The sequence below is a fragment of the Lemur catta genome, chromosome 1, assembly GCF_020740605.2.
Source record: "Lemur catta isolate mLemCat1 chromosome 1, mLemCat1.pri, whole genome shotgun sequence".
Taxonomy (NCBI): Eukaryota; Metazoa; Chordata; class Mammalia; order Primates; family Lemuridae; genus Lemur; species Lemur catta.
The window spans coordinates 121,418,031-121,442,886 of NC_059128.1; the positions used below are offsets into that span (position 1 = coordinate 121,418,031).

General features: G+C 36.0%; 1 protein-coding gene across 2 annotated transcripts in view; it reads right to left on the bottom strand.

The window, feature by feature from the left end:
• Nucleotides 1–18,886: 18,886 nt before the first annotated feature.
• CCDC7 (coiled-coil domain containing 7) overlaps nt 18,887–24,856 on the bottom strand; it is an 80,365-nt gene continuing 74,395 nt past the window's right edge. For both annotated transcript variants that reach the window (XM_045554039.1, XM_045554017.1), the window contains one exon: nt 18,887–18,969. The gene's annotated coding sequence lies outside the window, so the exon portion shown is untranslated. The remainder of the gene's footprint in view (nt 18,970–24,856) is intronic.

Below are 24,856 nucleotides of genomic sequence, written 5' to 3' on the forward strand. Positions count from 1 at the left end.
TAAGTGAACTATCTCAAGAATCGAAAAATAAGCACCATATATACTGACCAACAAATTGGTTTCCCCGATCATCACCTAAGTGTACATTTGGGAATCACACCAATTGGGTGTTGGGCAGATGTGGGGCGGAAGGAATGGGTGTATGCCTACAAAATGAGTGCAATGCGCACTGCCTGAGGAATGGACACACTTGAAGCTCTGACTCGGGGCAATGGGGTGATGGGCAATATACATAACCTAAACTTTTTTACCCCCATAATATGCTGAAATAAAAAAAAGAAATCAAAAGGATTTTTAGATAAGCAGGGAGACATTGAGAAGAACATTTTAGGGCAGACAATGTTAAACACTAGGAGTACAAAGTTATGTGCTGAAGAAATTTATAACCTAGTAAGAGTCAATTTTCCACATTCACATTATCATCTAATTGTTTTAAATTTTTAAACAAATTTTCCTGCTTAGAGTTCCTGAGCTATTTTAAATATATATAAAACATACCATACAATTTTTCCTTATAAGGTATCCAATTCAATGGTTACTAATATATTCACAGAAATGTGTAACCATCACCTCAGTCAATTCTAGAATTTATTTCACATTTATACTAATTAAATTCTAATGAGATATAGAAACATTACTCCTATATGTACAACTTTATTTCCTCATCTCAATTTTTGTGGTATTTTTAAACATACTACATTTGTATGTATAAAATACATTGTAATAGTTGTTATAATTATTTTATGTAACAGTGTGCATGCTAAAGAAACAAAGAAAAGAAAAAAGAGTGAGTATATATTTATAGTATTTTCTATATTAACATTCTTATTTATAATTTTTGTTTCTTTTCTTTTGTTCGTGTGTATTTGAGTTACCTTTCAGTGTTGTCTTCTAACCCAAATACATCATTTCTCTCATTTATCACCTTATGCTGCTGTTGTGAAATACATTACATGTTTATTTGTTATATTTCCAATAATACAATTATAATTATACTTTTATATAATTGTCTTTAAATGTATTAAGAAAAGAAAGCAGATGGAATATACACTTATACAGTCTTTTGGAATTATAACATTTCTTAACCCATGCTCTTTTGGGGGTAATTAAAATTACTCTTAGAGTTCAATTCCTTTCAGACAGAAGAACTTTCTTTAGTATTTATTGGCAAACAATTATGCTAGAAATGAAATCCCTCAATTTTTATTTATTTATCAATCTCTTTTTTTTCAGACACATTGTCTTGCTCTGTCAACCACGCTGGGGTGCAGTGGCATGATCCCAGCTCACTGCAACCTCAAACTTCTAGGCTCAAGAAATCCTCCTGCCTCAGCCTTCCAGGTAGCTGTAACTACAGGGTAGCACCACCATGCCTGGCTAATTTTGAAATTTTTTTTTAAAGAGACAGGGTTTCACTATGTTGCCAAGGCTTATTTCAAACTCCTAGGCTCAAGCAATACTCCCACCTTTGTCTGCCAAAGTATACTTAGTAACCTTTGTATTTCACTTTCCTTTTTTTTTTTTTAAGAAAAGGGTTTTTATTGAGGTAAAATATACATATATAACTTACCATCTTCAAAATTGCACCTTCCTTTCTGAAAGATAGTTTTGCTAGTTATAAAATTCTTAGTTGGCAGTTGTTTTCTTTTAGCACTTTAAATATATCATCCCACTGCCTTCTGGACTCCATAGTTTCTAATGCTAAGTCATCTGTTGATCTCACTGGGATTCCTTTTTACATGATAAGTTGTTTCTCCCTTGATGCTTTTTAGATTTTCTCTTTCTCTCTCAACATTTTTACTATAATTAGTTTGGTTGTAGATTTCTTTGTGGTAATTCTACTTAGAATTCATTAAGTGTGGGTATGTAGGTTAGTGTTATTCATGAAATAGTTTTCAAAGTATTTAGCCATTTTTCTTTAAATAGTTTTTCTGATTGTTTCTCTCCCTGCTAGAAATACTCTCCTTCTAGTAGTCCCATTATGTTAGGTTTGCTTATTCTTTCTTCTGACAATTCAAATCTTTTGTTGACCCTTCAGTGAATTTTTTCTTTCAGTTATTATACTTTTCAATTCCAAATATCAGTTTGATTCTTTTAAAAATTAATTTCTATCACAATGTTGATATTATATATTTAATGAGATACTGTCATTATACCTTCCTTTTCTTCTTTAAGAAAGGCTTTCTTTAATTCTTTGAAGATATTATAATAACTGGTTTTCAGTAATTGTCTGATAAATCTAACAATCTAGTACTCTAACAAGCAGTTTTTGTTGCCTGCCTTTTCTGTATTTGGGTCAAAATTTACTGTTTCTTTCTGCATGTCACAAACATTTTTGCTAAAATCTGAGTATAATAGACAATATAGTTTTAGCAAGTATGTATACTATTTCACTCTTCTCCTTCTGAGGGCTTGTTATTTTTGTTTGCTTGTTTTGTGTGTGTGTGAGAGAGAGAGAGACAGAGACAGAGAGGAGGGGGCAGAGACACACAGAATGATTTGACAGGAGTATTTTACTAAAGTTTCTTTCCTCTACTGTGTGAAGTCTCTTGTGTTACTCCTTGAGGGCACCTCCTTGGGCATGCAAACAGTCTCCATTGGATAACTGATTTTCACAGGGCTTTCTTTGAATGTCTCTTTCCATTATTTATAAAGTGTCTTTTTTTGGCATCATAAGAATGATCAGATGCATATCATCTAGGGGATGGACACACTTGAAGCTCTGATTCGGGGTGGGGGGACAAGGGCAATATACGTAACCTAAACTTTTGTACCCCCATAATATGCTGAAATTAAAAAAAAGAAGGGTAATAGAAGTGCATCCAAAACTGTAAGCCCAGGACTAAATTCAGTTGTGTAACATCTGAAATATATAATTAGCTAAAGAACTTTATTGCAGCTGAGATGTTACAAACTTGCCTGGCATCTCCATCATATAGGTGGAATTGGTAACCAATAAAATAAGTATCTGTTATATTCCCTTTCTTATCATATCCATCAACTAGCCTTTCTGCTTCTGCAAATTCAAAAGAAAAATTTATATGTAAATGACTAGAATAGAATTGGATATGCTTGCACAAAGCATATTCTACGGTTACTATATCACTGTTTTTTATCGGATTATATTCTAAATTAATGAGTTCAAAAAGTAATAAAATAAAGCTAATTTTATATTGCTAGTTAAAACTAGAGTACAACTAATTATCAAGGGAAATTCATGAAAATTTTGCCCATGTAATAACTTATAGGTACAATTCTCATTAAAAGTCTACACTTAATTAAACTCCAGAAAATACAAACTAACCAGAAGTGCTAAATTTGTAAAATTCTTATTCTTACCAGTGAGATTCTTTGATTGTATCTTGAATTCATCCTTTATTAAACCACTTCCAACTGTATTTGTCAATTGTTCTATATTCATTCCTATAGAAATAAACAGATATCAAATTGCTGTATGGTAATTATTTACATACAAATGTGAATGTGCATGTGCATGTATGTGTTGTACTAACTTAAAACATGCATATTTATAGAAGAAGAGTTATAATGAAATATCTAGATTGAATAATAGCAAAATTTTAAAATGGAAAGGCTGTTAGCAATTATATAAACCACATTATAGCAATTATATAAACCATATTAGGATTAGATATGTTTAGGGAATTGACCAGGACCATATATGCAGGGAAAGGTAAAACTGATGCACAACTTGATGCTGCATTAATTCCTTAATGAATGGTTTTCCTATACAATGCCATCTTAGGCAAACTGAAATTATCCTACATATATTATGATAATAATTGTCAAGTTTACATTAAAAAACACTCATTCTGTAGGTATTACCATTTGTATTGGAACTTAACATATTTTCCCACAGGTCAAGCAGCAAACCATTGTCTCATTAGTCCCAGAAACTTACCATAAGGCAGAAATTCTTTGACTCATCTGGCAATATTTCCCTTCCCTTTTTATGTTATGCAATCTGTAAATCATGTAGGTATCAGTGATGAAAAGTATAATAAGATATGTATTAGACTGAGAAAAAGCACCCTATGAGTTCCCTTTAGTTTACAGTAAGGAGGACATGATTAAATTTGTAGAGTGCAAGACCCTTCCATTTGAGTTATTATACAATTTGATATTTTTGCTGGGATTAGAAATCACTAACTACGTTAAATGATATGAAAAATACATGAAATTTGTTAAAAAGAAAATCATATTGAAAAGGTGATAATAAAGATCAGTGACATAAGGTTAACATTGAGCCTAACATTTTTGGGGTGGAATTGGCTCTATCAGAGCATGTAACTGTGGTTGGAAACTTAATTATCCTGACACTATAAAGTAGAATGTTGTGGGATTTTTTTCCAGTGGGTGAACCCATGGGCAAATTTAAATGGTTGTCTTATAATCCTGACAGATCAAATAGCACTGCTGCATTATATACTAAGCATTGTATCATTACAAAATAAGAGATGTGTGAGACTGGGCAGAACAAGTTTTCAATAATTAAGTAAAAATTATAAGAGATACAGCAACTCAAATCTGGAAACATAGATATACTTTAGCACCCTTGTTCTTCCCCTCCCCCAAGGGGGAAAGGACATTCATTTGAGATGAGTAAGCAAATGATATTTACATAAGTGGTGAGTAAATGAGAAGATAATTTGAGGGGAGATTGGGATAAGTACTAGAAATTAAAAGCTATGTGCTGGAAAAACATAAACTAGTAAGAGTCATAATTTTCTTCCTTCACAATAACCTTATATTGCTTTAAATTTTTTGGAAAATCTTTTTCTGCTTGAAGTTCACTGAGATATTTTTAAAAATATGCAATTACCATATAATTTGTACATTTAAAACATCAAATTCTATGGTTTTTATTATATTTAAACACTTCTGTAACCATCACCACAATTTTAGAATGCACTTCAAAATTATAGTATGAATAATTAAATTCTAGCAAAATATAGAAAAGTCACCCCTATAGAACTCTAATCCCTCTTCCTCATTTGTGTGCTGTTATACATATTACATCTATAAATATTAAAGATATTGTTACAACTGTTAAAAGTTCTTTATGTAACTTTATGCTTTTTTCTTTTTGATAATATATGTATTTATTTCTTTATTTATTTTGTTATTTCAGCATATTGTGGCAGTACAAAAGTTTAGGTTACCTATATTGCCCTTGCCCACTCCGAATCAGAGCTTCAAGCATGTCCATCCCCTAGAAGGTGCACATCACACTCATGTATGTATACACCAATCCCCTCCCCCCATCTGCCCCACAATTGATTACTGTTATTCCTAAATGTGCTCTTAGGTGATCAGTGAAACCAATCTGATGGTGAGTACCTGTGTTGCTAATTTTTCCATTATTGGGATACTTCACTTAGTAGAATGGGTTCCAACTCTATCCAGAATATAAGAGGTTCTATATCCCCATTATTTCTTATAGATAAGTAATATTCCATGGTATAAAATACAACATTTTATTAATCTACTGATGTATTGATGGGCACTTGGGTTGTTTCCACATCTATGCAATTGTGAATTGTGCTGCTATAAACATTTGGGTGCAGGTGTCTTTTTTAGAGAATGTTCTTCGTTCTTTTGGGTAGATGCCCAATAATGGGATTGCTGGATCAAATGGTAGGTCTACTTGTATCTGTTTGAGGTATCTTCATATTGCTTTCCACAGAAGTTGCACTAGTTTGCAGTCCCACCAGAAGTGTATGAGTGTTCCTGTCTCTCCGCATCCATGCAAATATGTATTGTTTTCGGACTTTTTGATAAAGGCCATTCTTACTGGAGTTAAGTGATACCTCATTGTGGTTTTGATTTGCATTTCCCTGATGATTAGGGATGTTGAGCATTTTCTCATATGTTTTTTGGCCATTCTTCTGTCTTCTTTTGAAAAATTTCTATTCATGTGCTTTGCCCACTTTTTCACAGAGTTGTTTGATTTTTTCTTGCCAATTTTTCTGAGTTCTAAATAGATTCTAGTTATCAGTCTTTTATCAGATGTGCAGCATGTGAAAATTTTTTCCCATTCTGTAGGTAGCCTTTTTGCTCTCGTGACAGTTTCTTTGGCTGTGCAGAAGCTTTTTAATTTAACCAGGTCAGACATTTATTTTTGTTGTTGCTGTGATTGTCTTTGGGGTCTTCTTCATAACTTCTTTGCCTAGGCCAATGTCTGTAAGAGTCTTTCTCACATTTTTTCTGGAATTCTAATACTTTCACACCTAAGGTTTAAGTCTGTCATCCACCATGATTTGATTTTTGTGAGAGGTGAAATCTGTGGGTCCTGTTTCAGTCTTCTACATGTGGATATCCAGTTTTCCCAGCACCATTTATTGAATAAGGATTCTTTTCCCCAGAGAATGTTTTTGTCTGCTTTGTCAAAGACTAGATGGCTATATTAGGATGGTTTTATATCTGCATTCTTCATTCTGTTCCACTGGTCTGTGTCCCTGTTCTTGTACCAATATCAAACTGTTTTAATAACCAAAGCTGTGTAGTATAGTTTGCAGTCTGGTAAATTAATACCACCAATTTTGTTCTTATTCCCTAAAATTGGTTTTGCTAAATGGGGTATTCTCTGGTTCCATACAAAGCATAAAATTATTTTTTCTATATCTGTGAAAAATGATGTTGGTAATTTAATAGAGATTGCATTGAATCTGTAGATCAGTGTGGGTAGTATGGACATTTTAACAATGTTGATTCTTCCAATCCAGGAGCATGGTATGGTTTCCCACCTGTTTATGTGCTCTGTGATTTCCTTCCTCAGTGTTTCATAGTTATCCCTGTAGAAGTCTTTTACCTCCTTAGTTAAATATATTCCTAGGTACTTTATTTTCTTTGTTGCTATTGTGAAGGGTACTGAGTCTTTGATTCGCTTCCCAGTTTCACTGCTATTGGCATATTTGTGTGTATTGATTTTGTATCCTGAGACTTTACTGAATTCATTTAACAGTTTCAGGAGTTTCTTGGTTGAATTTTCGGGTTTTTCTAGATATAATATCATATCATCACCAAAGAGTGAGAGTTTGATCTCCTCTGTCCCCATTTGGACACGCTTGATTCTGCTTTCTTGCCTGATTGCTCTCACAAGGACTTTCAGCACTATGGTGAATAGCAGAGGGGACAGTGGGCAACCTTGTATGAGTCCAGTTCCAAGCGGGAATGCTTTGAATTTTTCCCCATTCAGTATGATGTTGGCTGTGGGTTTGTCATATATGGCTTGTATCATTTTTAGGTAAGCCCTGTCTATACCTATTTTGTTAAGCGTTCTTATCATATAAGGGTGTTGAATTTTGTCAATTGTTTGTTCTCTGCCTACTGAAATGATCATACGTTCTTTGTTTTTGATTCTATTCATGTGGTGTATTACATTTATAGATTTTTGTACGTCAAACCATCCCCGCATCTCCGGGATGAAGCCCACTTGGTCGTGATGGATTATTTTTTTGATAAGCACTTGGATTCCATTTGCTACGATTTTATTGAGAATTTTTGCATCTATATTCATAAGGGATATTGGTCTGTAGTTTGCTTTTTTTGTTGCATCCTTTGCTGGTTTTGGTATATTAAAATTATGTTGGCTTGGTAAAATGTGTTGGGGAAAATTCCATCCTTCTCGATATTGGAGAATAGTTTATGTAGGAGGGGCACCCGTTCTTCTTTGTAGGTATGGTAAAATTCAGGTGTGAACCCATCTGGTCCAGGGCTTTTCTTTTAGGGAAGGTTTTTTATTGCTGTTTTGATTTCAGATCTAGATATTGGTCTCTTCAGGAATTCTATTTCTTCCTGGTTGAGCTTGGGAAGGCTGTGTGTTTCTAAAAATTTGTCGATTTCCTCCTCATTTTCCAATTTGTGTGCATAAAGATTTTTGTAAAATTCATAGATGATGTCATGTATCTCTGTGGCATCGGTCGTGATGTCTCCTTTCATGTTACTGATGGAGGTTATTATAGTTTTTTCTTTTCTGCTCTTGGTTAGCCTAGCCAGAGGTGTGTCAATCTTTTTGATTTCTTCACAGAACAAACTTTTTGTTCTATTAATCTCCTTTATGGTTTGTTTGTTGCCCTTTTCATTCAGTTCAGATTTGATCTTAATAATTTCTCTCCTTCTGCTGGGTTTGGGGTTAGTCTGTTCTTCCTTCTCCAGCTCTTTGAGTCTATTCATTAGATTGTCTATTTGTAAGTTTTCTGTCTTTTTAATATAGGCATTTATGGAAATGAGTTTTCCTCTCAGGACTGCTTTAGCTGTGTCCCACAGATTTTGATAAGTTGTGTCTCCTTTGTTGTTTAATTCAAAGAATCTTTTGATTTCCACCTTGATTTCTTAATTTATAAAACAATTGTTCAGGAGAAGGTTGTTTAGCTTCCATGACTTTGAGTAGGAGTGAGAATTTCTGTTAGGGTTCATTATTACTTTTATTCCACTGTGATCTGAGAAGATGCATGGTATAATTTCTATTTTTTTTAATTTTTTAAGACATGCTTTATGTCCTAGGATATGGTCAATCTTGGAGAATGCCCCATGAGCTGATGAGAAGAAAGTATATTCAGTGGATTTTGGGTAGAATGTCCTGTAGATGTCAGTCAGGCCCATTTGTTCTAGCATTCTATTTAAGTCCATTATTTCTTTGTTTGTTTTTCCTTTGGAGGACCTGTCCTGTACTGTTAGTGGTGTGTTAGTAACCATCTTTGTCTTTCATTACTTTTATTGATTTAAAAACTAAGTTATTGGAGATTAAAACTACCACGGCAGCTTTCTTTTGGCTTCCATTTGCTTGAAATATCAATTTCCACCCTATTATTTTCAGTCTAAATGCATCCTTGCAGGTTAGATGAGTTTGCTGAAGACAGCAGATACTTGTCTTGTATTTTTTTAACCATTGGGCCAGTCTATGTCTCTTGAGTGGGGAATTCAATCCATTCACATTTAATGAGAGAATTGATAATTGAGACTGATTTCTGCTCCTCATGTTGGCTTGAATTTCATTATTCTGTTTTCTCACTTGAGCCATTGTGATAACTAGGTTTTTATCTTCTCTCGAGTAGTTTTATATTCGTGGGTCTTTCTTGTGCTGGTCTGTGTGTAGCTCTGATTGAGTACTTCTTGGAGAGCTGGTCTTGTCTTGGTGAATTCTCTGAGTTTTTGTTTATCTGATAATGTCTTAATTTCAACTCCATATATAAGGCTGAGCTTAGCTGGGTATAGGATTCTAGGCTGGGCATTACTCCGTTGCAGAAGAGTGAGAATGGGGCCCCAGTCTCTTCTTGCTTGTAAGGTTTCAGTTGAGAAATCTGGCGTGATTCAGATGGATTTTCCTTTGTATGTTACTTGTTTCTTTCTCCTTATAGCTCGAAGAAGGGCCTCTTTAGTGGAAATTTAGGTCAGTCTGATAACTGCCTGACGTGGTGTCTTCCTATTTGGTATGAATCTCCCAGGGGTTCTTTGAGCTTCTTGAACCTGTATATCTAGAGTTTTGGCAAGACCTGGGAAATTTTCCTCAATTATGTCTTCAAATAGCTTATCCAACCCTTGCTTATTGTCTTCCTCACCCTCAGGAATGTCGATAACTCTCATGTTAGGCTTCTTCACATAATCTCACATTTCTTGTAGACTCTGGTCTTTTCTCTTATTTCTTTGCTCCATCTCTGTGACTGACTTATTTAATTAGAAAGTGTTATCGTCGATCTCTGAGATTCTTTCTTCTGTTTGATCTACCCTGCTCTTGAGACTTTCCACTGTGTTTTGTAGCTCCCTGAATAAATTCTTCATTTCCAGGAGTTCAGTTTGATTTTTCTTCAATATTTCGATTTCTTTAGTGAATTTTTCTTCCAAATCCTGGATCTTTTTTGTGTTTTTTTTTTTTTTGTGTGTGTTGGTTATCCATTTTTTCTTGCATAAAATTCAGCTTATTTATGATCCATGTTTGAAATTCTTCCTGTGATGTTGCTATTTCAAGTCTGGCTTGTGTCAATTGGTAAAGAACTAGTAATCCTCTTTGAAAGCAAGGCTTCAGCTTGATTCTTTATACTCCTAGAGTTCTTTTGCTGAGCCCTTCCCATCTGGATCAATCCTTAGGTCCCTTCTTTCAGCTTTAGCCTGGATAGAGGCACGCCATGTACGCTGATCTTGGAATGTGCAGCAGCCCAGGTAAGCTGCCTCCTCTGTCACTAGGGGGAGCCCTTCACGTGTTGTTCAGGATTTTGCTACCTCAGTTGGCGGGCTGCTCCTGTTGGGTCCAGTCCCAAAGAATTAATTTGACCCAAAACCAGTTTGAGAGTCCCGTCACTGGGCTGTTCTAATTGCAGATGGAAAGTGACTTTTTCCTTGCCTCTTCCTCTCCCGAGGTGGTTTCTTCCTCTCTCTGCGGGAAAGACAGTGGCTTGGGGGAGCGGGCGGTGCCCTCGTTCACCCAGTGCCCTGGCTGCTGCAGCTCCCTGGGGCGATGTTCCGCCCCACCCCATTGTCTGCAAGGTCCACGCTCCACTCCCTCGCGACTGGGGAAGCACTCAGTGTTCACCAAAGGCGGAGCTCCTAGTGGGGGTCCACGGACTAGGGAATGGAGCAGCCCAGGGAGCTGCCCATTTCCCAATCGCTCCGCAGCAGCTAGGCAGTGAACCCTGACCATGGCAGCCACCCGCCTGCCATTCACTGACACTGGGAGCAAATGTTCAGGGTTCAGCAGGGGCTGGGGGAGCCGAGGATTGAGGGAGCCCAGCCGCCCGCATAAAGGAGACAGTTTGGTGTCCCCCAGGTGTCTTTTGCTGCAGCCTAGTGCAAACCCTCTCCCACCAATTGCAGTCCACTCACATAGCTCCAAAGTCCAAAATGCCTCCCACTATTGTCTCCTCTCCACAGAGCCCCGCATCTCCCGCAGTGATTCTGCACTGGCTTAAGGCAGATTCCTAATTGAGTGGGTGTGAAGGTCAGTGGGGAAACAGGCCGCTTTCCTGTGGGGCTGAACCCCCCTCACTCGCTGGTGAGGTGGGTACAGCCATCCCACACTTCCCTCTCTATTGTCCGTCTCACACTTTCAAGATTTTCACGATCTGATTTCCTGTTCACCTCAGCCTTTTCTTGCTCTCTGTGTGCCATGCTGATTCTCCATGGATTCACACCACTGTTCTTGTGGGGGAGCGATCCTCTAGCATTGTGGCAGGCTGAGATCCACGCCTTCCTCTCCAGGAGCACGAATCCAGGAGGTCACCACAACTCTGCCATCTTTCAGCCCCCCGAAATGAGAATTTCTGTTACAGTTGATTTCTACTTTTATTCCACTGTGATTTTAGAAGATGCATGGTATAATTTCTTTTTTTTTTAAATTTTTTAAGACATGCTTTGTGTCCTAGGATATGGTCAATCTTAGAGAATGTCCCATGAGCTGATGTGAAGAACATATATTCAGTGGAGTTTGGATAGAATGTCCTGTAAATGTCAGTCAGGCCCATTTGTTCTAGCATTCTGTTTAAGTCCATTTTTTTGTTTGTTTGTTTATTTTCTGTTCGGAGGATCTGTCCTGACCTGTCAGCATGCAATTGAAGTCTCTGACTATTATAGTGTTGCTGTTTATCATTTGTTTTAGTTGAAGTAGCATTTGCTTTATGAATCTGGGTGCATCTAAGTATAGTTATGTCTTCTTGTTTAACTGTACTCTTCAGCATTATATAGTGACTGTCTTTTGTCTTTCACTGCATTTGTTGATTTAAAAACTAAGTTATCTAAAATTTAAACTGCCATGCCAACCTTCTTTTGGCTTCTGATTGCTTGAAGTATCAATTTCCATCCCTTTATTTTCAGTCTAAATCCATCTTTGCAGGTTAGATGAGTTTCCTAGAGACAGCAGATACTTGGCTTGTATTTTTTTATCCATTGGGCCAGCCTGTGCCTCGGGAGTGGGGAGTTCAAGCCATTCACATTTATTGAGAGAACTGATAGGTAGGGAAAATTTGTGTTCATCCTGTTGGGTAGAACTTCATTATTATGTTTTTTCTCTTGAATCATTGTGGTATCTGGACTTTGATCTTTAGCTTTTGAGTAGTTTTACATTTGTGAGTGTTTCTTATGCTGGTCCATGTGCAACTCTGTTTTGAGTACATCTTGGAAGGATGGCCTTGTCTTGGTGAATTCTCTCAGTCTTTGTTTATCTGAGAATGTCTTAATTTCTCCTTTGTACACAAAACTTAGCTTTGCTGGGCACAAGATTCTAGGCTGGGTATTATTCTGTTTTAGAAGAGTGTGGATGGGGCCCCAGTCTCTTCTTGCTTGTAAGATTTCAGTTGAGAAATCTGGCATTATTTGGATGGGCTTTCCTTTGTATGTTACTTGTTTCTTTCACCTTACAGCTAGCTTGAAGAAGGGCCTCTGTAGTGGATACTTTGGTCAGTCTGATGACTGCATGACATGGTGTCTTCCTATTTTCGATGAATCTCCCAGGGGTCTTTTGGGCCTCTTGTACCTGTATATCTAAGTTTTTAGGAAGGCCTGGGAAATTTTCCTCAATTATATCTTCAAATACCCTTGCGTTTTGTCTTCTTCATCCTCACAAATGCCTATACCTCTCATGTTAGCCTTCTTCACATAATCCCACATTTCTTGAGTACTCTAGTCTTTTATTTCTTTGCTCTATCTCTGTGACTGACTTATTTAATTGGAAGGTGTTATCTTCACTCTCTGAGATTCTATTTGATCTACCCTGCTCTTGAAGCTTTCCACTGTGTTTTGTAGTTCCCTGAATAAATTTTTCATTTCCAGGGGTTTGGTTTGATTTTTCTTTAATATTTTGATTTCTTTAATGAATTTTTCTTCCATTACCTGGATTTTTTTGTGGTTTCTCTGTGTTCGTTACCACTTTTTTCTTACACATCGTTCAGTTTTCTGATGGTCCATGTTTGAAATTCTTCTGTCATGTTGGTGTTCTGAGTTTTATTAATGTCCATTGCTAGAGAGCTGGTATTTCTCTTTGTGGGTGTCCTTTCCGTTTGATTCTTCATACTTTCGGAGTTCTTTCACTTATTCCTTCCCATCTGTATCAGCTGCTTTCTGATCTGCCATCTTGATTCTCCTCCTATGCTTTTTAAAGAAGCTAAGAAAGAAGTATATATTTACAATGCTATTATATTACCTTATTCACAATTTATGGTCCTATTCATTTGTTCCTACAGCTTCAGGTTACCATATCTTTTCATTTTCTCTTTTTATTGATACATAATATTTGTACATATTTATGGGGTACATGTGATATTTTGTTTCATGCATGGTATGTGTAATGATCAAGTGAGTTTATTTAGGATATCCATCACATCAAGTATTTATCGTTTTTATGTGTTGGGAACATTTGCAGGCCTTTGTTCTAACTATTTTGAAATATAAGATACATTATTGTTAAATATAGTCACCCAACTCTGTTATTGAACATTTAAACTTATTCTGTTTGTACCCATTAAACAAGCTCTCTTTAATCTCCAACTTCTTAATTTCTTCATTGATCCAGTGGTCATTCAGGAACATGTTTTTTAATTTCCATGTATTTGTACAGCTTCCAAAGTTCCTCTGATTATTGATTTTTAGTTTTATTCCATTTTGGTCTGAGAAAATACTTGATATGATTTCAATTTTTAAAAATTTTTTAATACTTATTTTATGGCCTGGAGAATTATCTACATGCCAATGAGAAGAATGTGTATTCTGCAACTATTGGATAAAATGTTCTGTAAATGTCTGTTAGATATATTTGGTCTAAAATACTGTTTAAGTCCAATGTTTCTTTGTTGATTTTGTATCTAGATTATCTGTCTAATGCTGAGAGTGTGGTGTTGAAGTCTTCAACTATTATTGTATTGGAGTCTATCTCTCCCTTTTGATCTAATAATATTTGCTTTATATATCTGGGTGCTCTAGTCTTGGGTGTTTAGAATTATTATATTCTCTTTCTAAATGTTCTTCCTTCTGTTTTTACTGTTTTTGACTTAATGTCTATTTTCTTAATATCTGAATCCTGCTCACTTCTGATTTCTATTTGTGTGAAATATTTTTTATGCCCCTATATTGTCAGTCTATATGTGTCTTTACAGGTAAAGTGAGTTTCTTTTAGGCAGCATATAGTTGGGTCACTTTTTATTTTAAATCCATTCAGCCAGTCTATATCTTTAGTGGAAAATTTAATCGATTTACACTCAAGGTTATTATTGATATATGAGAACTTGTTCCTGTCATTTTGTTGTTTTCCTGTTGTTTTGTATATTCTTTATTTCTTTCTTTCTCTCTTATTGCCTATAATTGCAGTGTGGTGGTTTTCTGTAGTAGTACCATTTGAGTTCTTTCTCTTCATCATTTGTGTGCTTGCATTTCCAGTAAGTTTTATAGTTTTGTGTGTTTTTATGATGATAGATATTGTCCTTTCACATTTTGGTGTAGGATTCTATTTAGCATTTCTTGTAGTTTCAGTCTAGTAGTGATTAATTCTCTCAATTTGGCTTGTATGCAAAATACTTTATTTCTCTTTCATTTATGAAGGGTAACTTTGCTGGGTTCAGTATTCTTGGTTGACAGGTGGTTGTTTTTGTTTATTTGTTTTTAAATATCATTCCTTTGAATGTATCACCTTATTTTCTCCTAGCCTATAAGGTTTCTGTTGAGCAGTCCACTGTTAGTCTGATGGGGCAAGGGTCCCTTATATGTGACTTCACACTTTTTTCTTGCTGTTTTAAATTCTCTCTTTGTCTTTGATTTTTGACAGTTTGACTATCATGTGCCTTGGAGAAGATCTACCATCTGGAACACCCAAATTTCAATATTTGGTCCTTTATGGGGTCCCATACATCACATAGGCTTTTTTCATTTTTTTTTTCTCTGTGTAATTTCAAAAAATCTCTCTTCAAGTTCTAAAATTCTTTCTTCTGCTTGGTCTAGATTATTGTTGACGCTCCTAGTTGTACTTTTCATCTCACTCATTGAATTCTTTAGTGCCAGAATTTCTGTTTGGTTTTCTTATATTTCTTTGGCATATTTTTCATTCCTATTCTGAATTGTTTTTCTGATTGATCTGTATTGATCATCTGTGTCCTCTTATATCTCACTGAGCTTCTTTAATATTATTTTGAAATCTTTTTTATGCATTTTATAAATTTCTTTTTCAATGAAATCTGTTGCTGGAGAATTATTGTGGTCCTTTGGAGGTGTCGCATTTACTTGCTTTTTCATATTTCTTGTGTCCTCACTTTGAGATCTGTGCATCTGGTATAAGTCACTTCTCCCAATTGTTTGGATTGGTTTCCTAGAGGAAGACGTTTTCCTGAAGATGTATCTATGGTGTTGGGTGAGTAGGGCTCTTTAGCTTTGATTCTGGGTGTGTGAAGCAGTATAGTCTCCATATGATTTCTTCAGCTGTAAGCAGCATCAGTGATGCCTGTAATTTTCTTAGTGGCTTAGGTTGCAGCTGTTAGTGGAGGCTGTGGGGAAGCTTTGCTGGAGATGGGGATGTCAAGTGGGCTATTCCTTGGGCCTTATTGATGGCAGCAGTGGGCCAAGCATGCCTTTCCTTGGGCCCCTGGGCAGTATATGCAGGCACTGGTGTCAGTGGGTCCTGGTAGGCTTATTCCTGAGCCTCCTGGTGGCTTGTTCAAGTGCTGGCTGGGGCAATGGTGGGCCACACACATAGGTTAATCCTTGGGAACCTGGGCACCATATGTGGCATAGGAAATTGCAGTAATAATGGGAGTACAATCCTTAGGTTCCCAGGTAGCATGCACTGGTATTAGTGGTGGTTAAGACTGGCTGGGTAGGCTAGTCTCCAGGCCCCAGCTCTTGTGTGGGTAGTTACAGTGGTGGTGGCAGCAGGCTGAGTGGGCCTTGGGCCCCTGGGAAGAGTGCATACATGCCAGTAGTGATGGATGGGGAGGGTGATACCCTGGCTTCCAGATGATGTGTTTTGGTGCTAGTGATAGGTGTTCTGAGCCTGTTATTAGGCCTCCTTGTGGTGTTCACATACGCCCATGGTGACTAACAGGGAAGGGCAATCCTCAGGCCCTCAGGTCCATCTTTAGGCACTGTGGGTGCAATGCCAGGCCAGGCAGGCCTATCTTCAGGTCCACTGGTGGTACACAAGGATCTATGTTGTGGAGGGCAGGGTAGGCAATCCCAAGGTCCCTGAGCAGTATGCCTAGTTGGCAGCAGTAGTGGGGAAACCTGTTTTCAGGGCATATACAACTGCACAGTGGCCCTGTTGCAGGGTGGGGTGGAGTTGCTGTCAGCGGTAGTGGCCCCAGATAGGTGGTTCTCAGGCTCTGGTAGGCACATATTTTGGACTCTGATGGTGGTAATGGGTGGTGAAACCTTGTTCTCAGGGTATGTGCAAGTACACAGAAACCCTGCTGCTGGTGAAAGCAGGGTTTCTGTCAGTTACAGAAGCCCCAGGAAGGTTGCTTTCAACCTCTGGAGAGTACGTTCTTCAGCTCTTTTTGTCTCAAGGCAACTTTCCCAGTGCACTGCACCACCCTTTACCTGGGGTGTTGAACATCGTGTGGGCTAGTGTGCTGGGGACCCTATCACACTGCTGGGTCCAACTGCTGCACCACTGCAGTCTTCTTGGTGGATGTGGGAGGATGTCAATGGAGCTCCAGGCACATGGAGATGTGGGAGGTGTTGGACTCCAGGGCAGGATTCAGTCTGGTGGAAGCCGGGCTCTAAAAATGGTACCATGCTATTGTTGCTTGGGTCTTAGGGTATGCTTGTGACCCAGCATGAGCTCCCTCTCTGGAGCAATGACATTGCACGGACTCCAGTCAGCTCCCTATACTAGGCTCAGGGCCTGCAACGGTCAAGGGCTGTCACATGGCTAAGACTGCAGGAGTCTGCAATGGGTTTGTGTCTCATTGGGTATCTCTCACTTACTCTTTTCCCACACTTGGGAGATTCTCTGGTCTCTCATCTTATCCTTGCAAAGCTGGAAGCCTTACTTCCCTTTCCTTCCATGCCTGAGGCATTTCCTGAGAGTTTTCTGATAAATTCTAGTGTTCTCTCTTATATGATCTATTCGAAGTACTTACTATTTTGGTTCTTCTTTGTGGAGGAGGTGGATAGCAAATGTTCCTAGTTAGCCATCTTGGAGCTCTTGTTACTTTTTTATTACAATTCATCACTTCCAACTATTTCCTTTGTGTTGCTATGGTGGAATATATTACATGTCTATATTTTAAAGTCCCAACAATACAATTATATAATTGCTTTTTAAATCAATAAGAGCAAAAAGGAGATGGAATATGCATTGATGTGGTCTTTCAAAATTACAGAATTCATTTAACCCATGCTCATTTTATGGGATTAAAAGTTAATGTCAGAAGTAATTTTATATTTTGGGGAAAGTAGTTCTACAAGCAGTGAATTCTCTCATTTTTTATTTATTTAGGAATATCTTCATTTTACTTCCATATTTGAAAAATAGTTTTTCTGGATATAATATTCTTAGTTGAAAGACCTTTATTTAGCAAATTGAATATGCTATCCCACTGCCTTCTGGCCTTAATAATTCCTAATGGTAATTCAGCTTTTAATCTTAGTGGGGTTTCCTTTTATATGATACGTTGTTTTTCTCTTGCTGCTTTTAAGCTTTTCTCTTTTCCTTTCAATATTTTTGCTATGATGGGTGTGGCTGTGGACTTGTTTTTATTCTACTTAGATTTCATTGAGCTTCAATACATAGACTCATATTTACCAATAAATACTTTTCAATGTTTTCAGCTACTATTTCCTCAAGTATTTTTTTCTATTCCTTTATCTATTTTCACTTTTTCTAGTGTTCCTAATAACTGTAGTTTGAAGATCATTTCTTCTGATATTTCAAATGTACTTGAGTCCCTCTAGGGAACTTTTCTTTCCAGTTTTTGTACTTTTTAACAACATAATTTCCATGTGGTCCTTTGTAAAAAAATCTTTTCTATTTCTTCGTAGATATTTTCTATTGAATGAGACATTGTCATCATATCTTCCTTTTCTTTTTTAAGAATTGTTTCCTTTAGTTCCTTTAACATATTTATAATAACAGCTTTGTAAGAATTGTCTGCTAAGTCTAACATCTAGGGTTCTCACAAGTAGTTTTTGTTGACTGCTTTTTTTTCTGTCTATGGGTCATACTTTGCTATTTCTTGGAATGACTCATAATTTTATGCTAATAACTGGACATTTTAGATATGTAATATACCAAGTCTGGATAATAATTTTCTTTTTTTCCAGGGGCATGTTGTTGTTGTTTGGTTGTTTGTTTAGTGATTAGGCAGATTATTTTACTAAAGTCTCTTTCCCCTGCAATGTGGAGTTTCTAATGTTGCTTGTCCAAGGGAACAACCTAGGGCATGCACACAATCACCTCTGGATGATAGTGGCATTGGAGGGTCTCTCTTCGAGTGTTTCCCTTATTTCTCTATTAAACCATCTGTGCCTTCTGGTATCATACCAGAGATCAAAGAATGGTTGGTCTAACATTGTTATTTCTGGATTAAAAGCAGGATACAATCTCTGAACAATATTGTACAACTAAAGGACTCCAGTATAGATAAGATATCACTACTATGCCTGACATTTTAAAATACAGAGAAAATTGGAAGCTTATAACTGTTATTCTCCTTTACTTACTATAGCCATCATCTAGCCTTTCTGCTTTTTGCAAATTCAAAGTATTTAATAACTTTATATTTAAACCGGAAATATAAAGTGACTAGAATAGCATTGGACATACTTTCCCCAAGAATTCATGAGGATCTTGGCCTATGTAATAATAATATGTAAGTATTATTGTTATTGAAGATACACACTTTAATTTTAAAGAAAAATAAATGGGAAATATTAGCTTTGAAAATTTTTTTCTTACCAGGGAGATTCTTTACTTGTGTCTTAAATTCAGGCTTTGATAAATGTTTCCAGAAGCATCTTTCAAGTGTTCTATATCAGTCTCTATAGAAAGAAGTAGATTTTACAACACTTTGTAAGGTAATTCTTATAAAAATGTGATGTATGTGTGTAATACTAACTTAATTAGCTTTTTTATTAATGAATACGAGTTATGATAAAATGTCTTTGTCAAATCGCCAAAAATTAGAATTGGAAGGTCTGTTAACAATCATATAAGTCTCAGTATGTCAAAGCTTAGAAATGACAAAGACCACATATCTAGGTAATAGAAGAATTTTTTCACAAACAATGCCTCATAATTCTTTTTTTTAATTTCAGCTTATTATGGGGATACAAAAGTTCAGGTTATATATATTGCCCACGTCCTGCCCATCCCCCTGAGTCAGAATCAGTGCTTTCCCCATACAATGCTATCTCTTTTGGAAAATGAAAATATCCTACAGAGTTCATGATAATAACATGACTTTCAAGTTTACATTAAATCACATTGATACCATATGGATATAGCTGGTGAAGGGAACATACATTTTTTTTTTTACAGGTCAACTTGAAAAAAATGACCTCCATAGTCACAGAAAATTACTGTGGAGCAGACATCTTTGGACTCATCCAGGAATATTTTAATGCCCTTTTAATGTTACTTAAACTTAAATCAAGTAGGCATCAGTGATGGAAAACAATAACAAGATATTTTGTGGACTGAAGATGGCATACCTTCTTTGGACCTTTTAGCATGTAGTTTGTAGTTTGGCAGGAGGATATGGTTAAATTTGCATATATCCCAGGAATGAGACTGGGTCCCTTTCCATTCAAATTTTTATGTAATTTGACATTTTTGTTGGATTTAGAAAATACTAACCAGGTCCAATAACAGAAAAAAATACGAAAGTCACTAAGAGGAAATTAATATTAGAAAGTAGTAATAAGGACCGATCAACTAAAGTCAACTACTGGGCCTAAAGTTTTGTGGGTAAAATCTGTTTCTAGCAGCACATCTAATGGCTAGAAAGCTGTGAGAGTTAGAAACCTGTTGTGACCTGGACACCAGACACTGTAGAACGATGTCTTTGTTTTGATAAGTAGCTAAATTCATGAATAAGTGTTAAAGGTTGCACTATGACTTTAGCATCACAAATGTACCACAACTGGAATGTGTATAAAGGCAGGGACCAGCTGGGCCATAATTACCAAAATGAACAAAGATTTATCAAATTGGGCAGAACAAGTTTTCAAAATGCAGGTAACAACAATTGTGAAAATAATAAGATCTTAGCAAAACAAAACTGAGTAACAATAGCAGATAAATTTCAGCTGATCTGGTTCTTTCTTCAACTGGTATATGTAAAAAGGACTCATTCACTTGAAATGACCATGCAAAGATTCTTAGATAAGCAGGGAGGCAACTCACTGAGGGGAGACAGGGTTAAACATTAGTAATGAAAAATACCTGTTAAAGAAATTTATAATCTAGTAAGACACAATTTTCCTCATTTACAATATCTTCCCACTTTTATTTCCTTTCTATATCCTATTATGCCCAGAGTTCACTGAGCTATTTTTTAAAAAACATATAACATATCCTATAATTTGTCAAGTGTCCAATTAAATTGTTACTAGAATGTTCAGAATTGTGTTACCATCAACACAGTCAATTTTAAATTCTACCTCAGATTTATACTAATTAAATTCATGAGATACAGAAATGTGACTTCTATGTAGCTCTCTTTCCTCTTTCCCATTTGTGCTACTGTTATACCTTTTATACCTATAAATATTGAAGACATTGGTATAATTATTGTTAGAATTATTTTTTTATATAACTTTATGCCTCCTAAATAAAGGGAGACAAGAAAAATAAGTATATATTTATAGTGTTTCTTTTATTAACGTTATTTATACTTTTTGGCTCTTATCATTTGTTCCTGTAAATTCAGGATACTATGTCTTATCATTTTCTTCACCCAACTCTACACTTTTTCCTAATACTGTGAAATATATTACATGTCTATATATGATTGACCTAGAAACACAATCTTATGCTCATTGTTTACACAATTACTTTTTAAATTAATAAAAAAAGAAAAGAAATGAAATACACACTTTATACTATCTTTTATAACTATAGAATTACTCTTTTTTTTAGTTCTTGATATTAATTTATTTATTTTTATTTTTTTTATATCAGCTCTTCATGGGGGTACAAAAGCTCAAGTTATATACATTGTCTGTGTCCCGCCCATCCCCCTGAGTCAGAGTCTCAAGCGTGACCATTCTCCAGACAGTGCGCCTGGAATTCACCTTGTAGTCATACCTCCATCCCCTGCCCTCCCACCTCCCAGAGCCAGCACCTTCAAGCACGACCATTCCCAGACGGTGCACAATGCACTCATAGAATTACTTTTATCCCTTCTCTTTTTTGTGTGATTCAGATTACCATCTGAGGTAAACTGCTTGCTTCCTAAAGACCTTTCTTTAGTATTTTCATAAACCTCCTCTTCTAGCAATTAATTCTCTTAATTTTTTTTTATTTCAGCTCATCATGGGGGTACATAAGTTCAGGTTATAAACATTGTCCATGTCCTGCCCATCCCCCTGAGTCAGAGCCTCAAGCGTGTCCATTCTCCAGACAGTGCGCCTGGCACTCACCATGTAGTCATACTTCCATTCCTTTCCCCTACCCCCCACCTCCCCAAGTCAGCACCTTCAAGTATGACCATTCCCCAGATGGTGCGTAATGCACTCATCATGTAGGCATACACCCATACCCTCCCCCCACCCCCTGTCTGAGTCTGATATCCAATTGGTACCCTACCCCGATGTGCATTTAGGTGATGATCAGAGAAACCAGTTTTCTGGTGAATACATGTGATGCTTGTTTTTCCATTCTTTGGATACATCACTTAATATAATGGGTTCCAATTCTCTCCAGGAGAACCAAAGAGATGTCGTATCATCGTTATTTCTTACAGCTGAGTAATATTCCATGGTATACATATACCACAATTAAATAATCCATTCATGGATTGATCGGTATTTGGGTTGTTTCCACATCTTTGAAATTGTGAATTGTGCTGGTATAAACATTCGGGGACAGGTGTCTTTGTTATAGAATGACTTTTGTTCTTCTGGGTAGATGCCCAATAATGGGATTGCTGGACTGAATGGTAGATCTACCTGAATCTGTTTAAGGTATCTCCATAATGCTTTCCACAGGGGTTGCACTAGTTTGCAGTCCCACCAGCAGTGTATGAGTGTTCCTGTCTCTCTGCATCCATGCCAACATGTGTCGTTTTCGGACTTTTTGATAAAGGCAATTCTCACTTGAGTTAAGTGGTATCTCATTGTGGTTTTGATTTGCATTTCCCTGACGATTAGGGATGTTGAGCATTTTTTTCATATGTTTGTTCGCCATTCTTATATCTTCTTTTGAAAAATTTCTATTCATGTCATTTGCCTACTTTTTGATAGGGTTGTTTGATTTTTTTCTTGCTGATTTTCCTGAGTTCTAATTAAATTCTAGTTATCAGTCCTTTATCTGATGTGTAGTATGCGAAAATTTTTTCCCATTCTGTAGGCTGTCTGTTTATTTTCATGACTGTTTCTTTGGCTGTGCAGAAGCTTTTCAATTTAATCAGGTCCCATTCATTTATTTTTGTTGTTGCTGTGATAGCCTTAGGGGTCTTCTTCATAAATTCTTTGCCTAGACCAATGTCTGTAAGAGTCTTTCCTACATTTTCTTCTAGAATTCTAATCGTTTCCCATTTAAGGTTTAAATCTGTTATCCACCGTGATTTTATTTTTGTGAGAGGTGAAATCTGTGGGTCCTGTTTCAGTCTTCTACATGTGGCTATTTAGTTTTCCCAGCACCATTTATTAAGTAAGGAATCTTTTCCCCAGAGTATGTTTTTGTCTGCTTTGTTAAGGACACAATACCCTTCAAAATAGCAACAAAGAAAATAAAATACCTAGGAATATATTTAACTAAGGAGGTAAAGGACCTCTATAGGGAGAACTACAAAATACTGAGGAAGGAAATCGCAGAACATGTAAATAGGTGGAAAACCATACCATGCTCGTGGATCAGAAGAGTCAACATTGTTAAAATGACTATACTGCCCAAAGTTATCTACAGATTCAATGCAATCCCTATTAAATTATCAATATCATTTTTCAAAGATATAGAAAGAATAATTTACACTTTGTGTGGAACCAGAGAAGACCCCGTTTAGCAAAAGCAATTTTAAGCCTCAAAAACAAAATGGGAGGTATTAATTTGCCAGACTTCAAACTATACTACGAAGCTATGTTTATTAAAACTGCTTGATATTGGCACAAGTGCAGGGACACAGACCAATGGAACAGAACAGACAATCCAAATATAGCACCAATTCTCTTAATTTTTATTTCTTTGAGAATCTATTTTATCTTAGGTGTTTTGTGTTTTTTTTTTTTTTTTGAAAGATAGTTTTGCTGAATACAAGACTCTTGGTTGACAGTTTTTCTTTCAGAACTTCGAATATGCCATCCTATTGCCTTCTAGCCTCCAGTGTTTCTGATGTCAAGTCAGCTATTAATCTTAATGGGGTTCCCAATAAATAGAAGAAATGCCAAACAGTATTCCAATGTGTTTGTATCAGTTTACACTATGACCTGCAGCTTATGAATGTTCCAGTTGCCCTAAAAAATTACCATAACTTGATTCTGTTATTCTTTCTAATTTATACTCACTGAAAACATATATTAATAGTATAATATCCTTGTGACTTTAATTTCAAGTGTTCTGATTACTAAGATTGAGCACTTTCAGATGTTTATTGGTCATTTACATATCTTCTCTTGTGAAGTAAATGTTTATGATACTTGTCTATTTTTAAATTCAGTTATTTTTTTCATTACTGGTTTGTTGGAAATTCTTTAAATATTCTGAATGAAAGCCTTCTGTTGGTTATTTGTGCTGTATAATAATCTCCCACTCTGTCATTTGCTTTTTATAGAGACAAGGTCTCACTATGTAGCACAGGCTGGTCTCAAACTACTGGGCTCAAGTGAAACTCCTGCTTTGCCCTCCCAAAATGGTAGGATTACAGGCATAAGCCACTGGGCCCATCCGTCATTTGCTTTTTAAATCTCTTAATAGTGTCTTTTGATGCACATAAATTATTAATGTTAAAACTAGTTTAAACCATTTACATTTAAGGTTAGTGATTACTGTATTGTTTTTCATAAATCTAATCCAAAGACAATAAGATTATTTATATTTTGTTATATTATTTTTAAGAAGAATTTGTTTTTCAATATGCATATAAATAGAATTACTTCGAAAAAATATATTTTATTATTGTTTTATAGTTTATTTTTTGAAATTAATACATATGAGCCTGTTTCCCAAAATAGTTTCCTCCATTAATCTATTTGTCTAACATTGTACCAGTACCACGCTGCTTCAATTATGGTACCTTTATAATAACATCTGATACCTAGTACTTTATGTCCTTCAAATTTATTCTTCTTTATCAGGCTAATCTTTGCTGTTTGGGCCCTATCAACTTCTATATAAATTTTAAAATTAGCTTGCCAAGTTTTAGAAAAATTGTTCCTGGAATCTTGAATGTAACTGCATTGAACTTATGTATAAATTTTAAAGAAATAAGTTATTTAAATATTGAATATTCCAATCTAAAAACTTAAAATAAGTTTCCATTTATTTGTCTCTTAAAATTACTCTTAATAATGTTTTGTAGTTTGTGGTGTAGATATTTTGTATATCTTTCAAAAATTTTAACGGACTATTTTTAGAGTAATTTGGAATTACAGAGAAATTGTGCAGAAAGTACACAGAATTCCCACATAATCCTCTCCACTATACACAATTTCCTCTATTATTACATTGCATTACCTGGTATATTTGATAAAATTGATAAAGCACTAT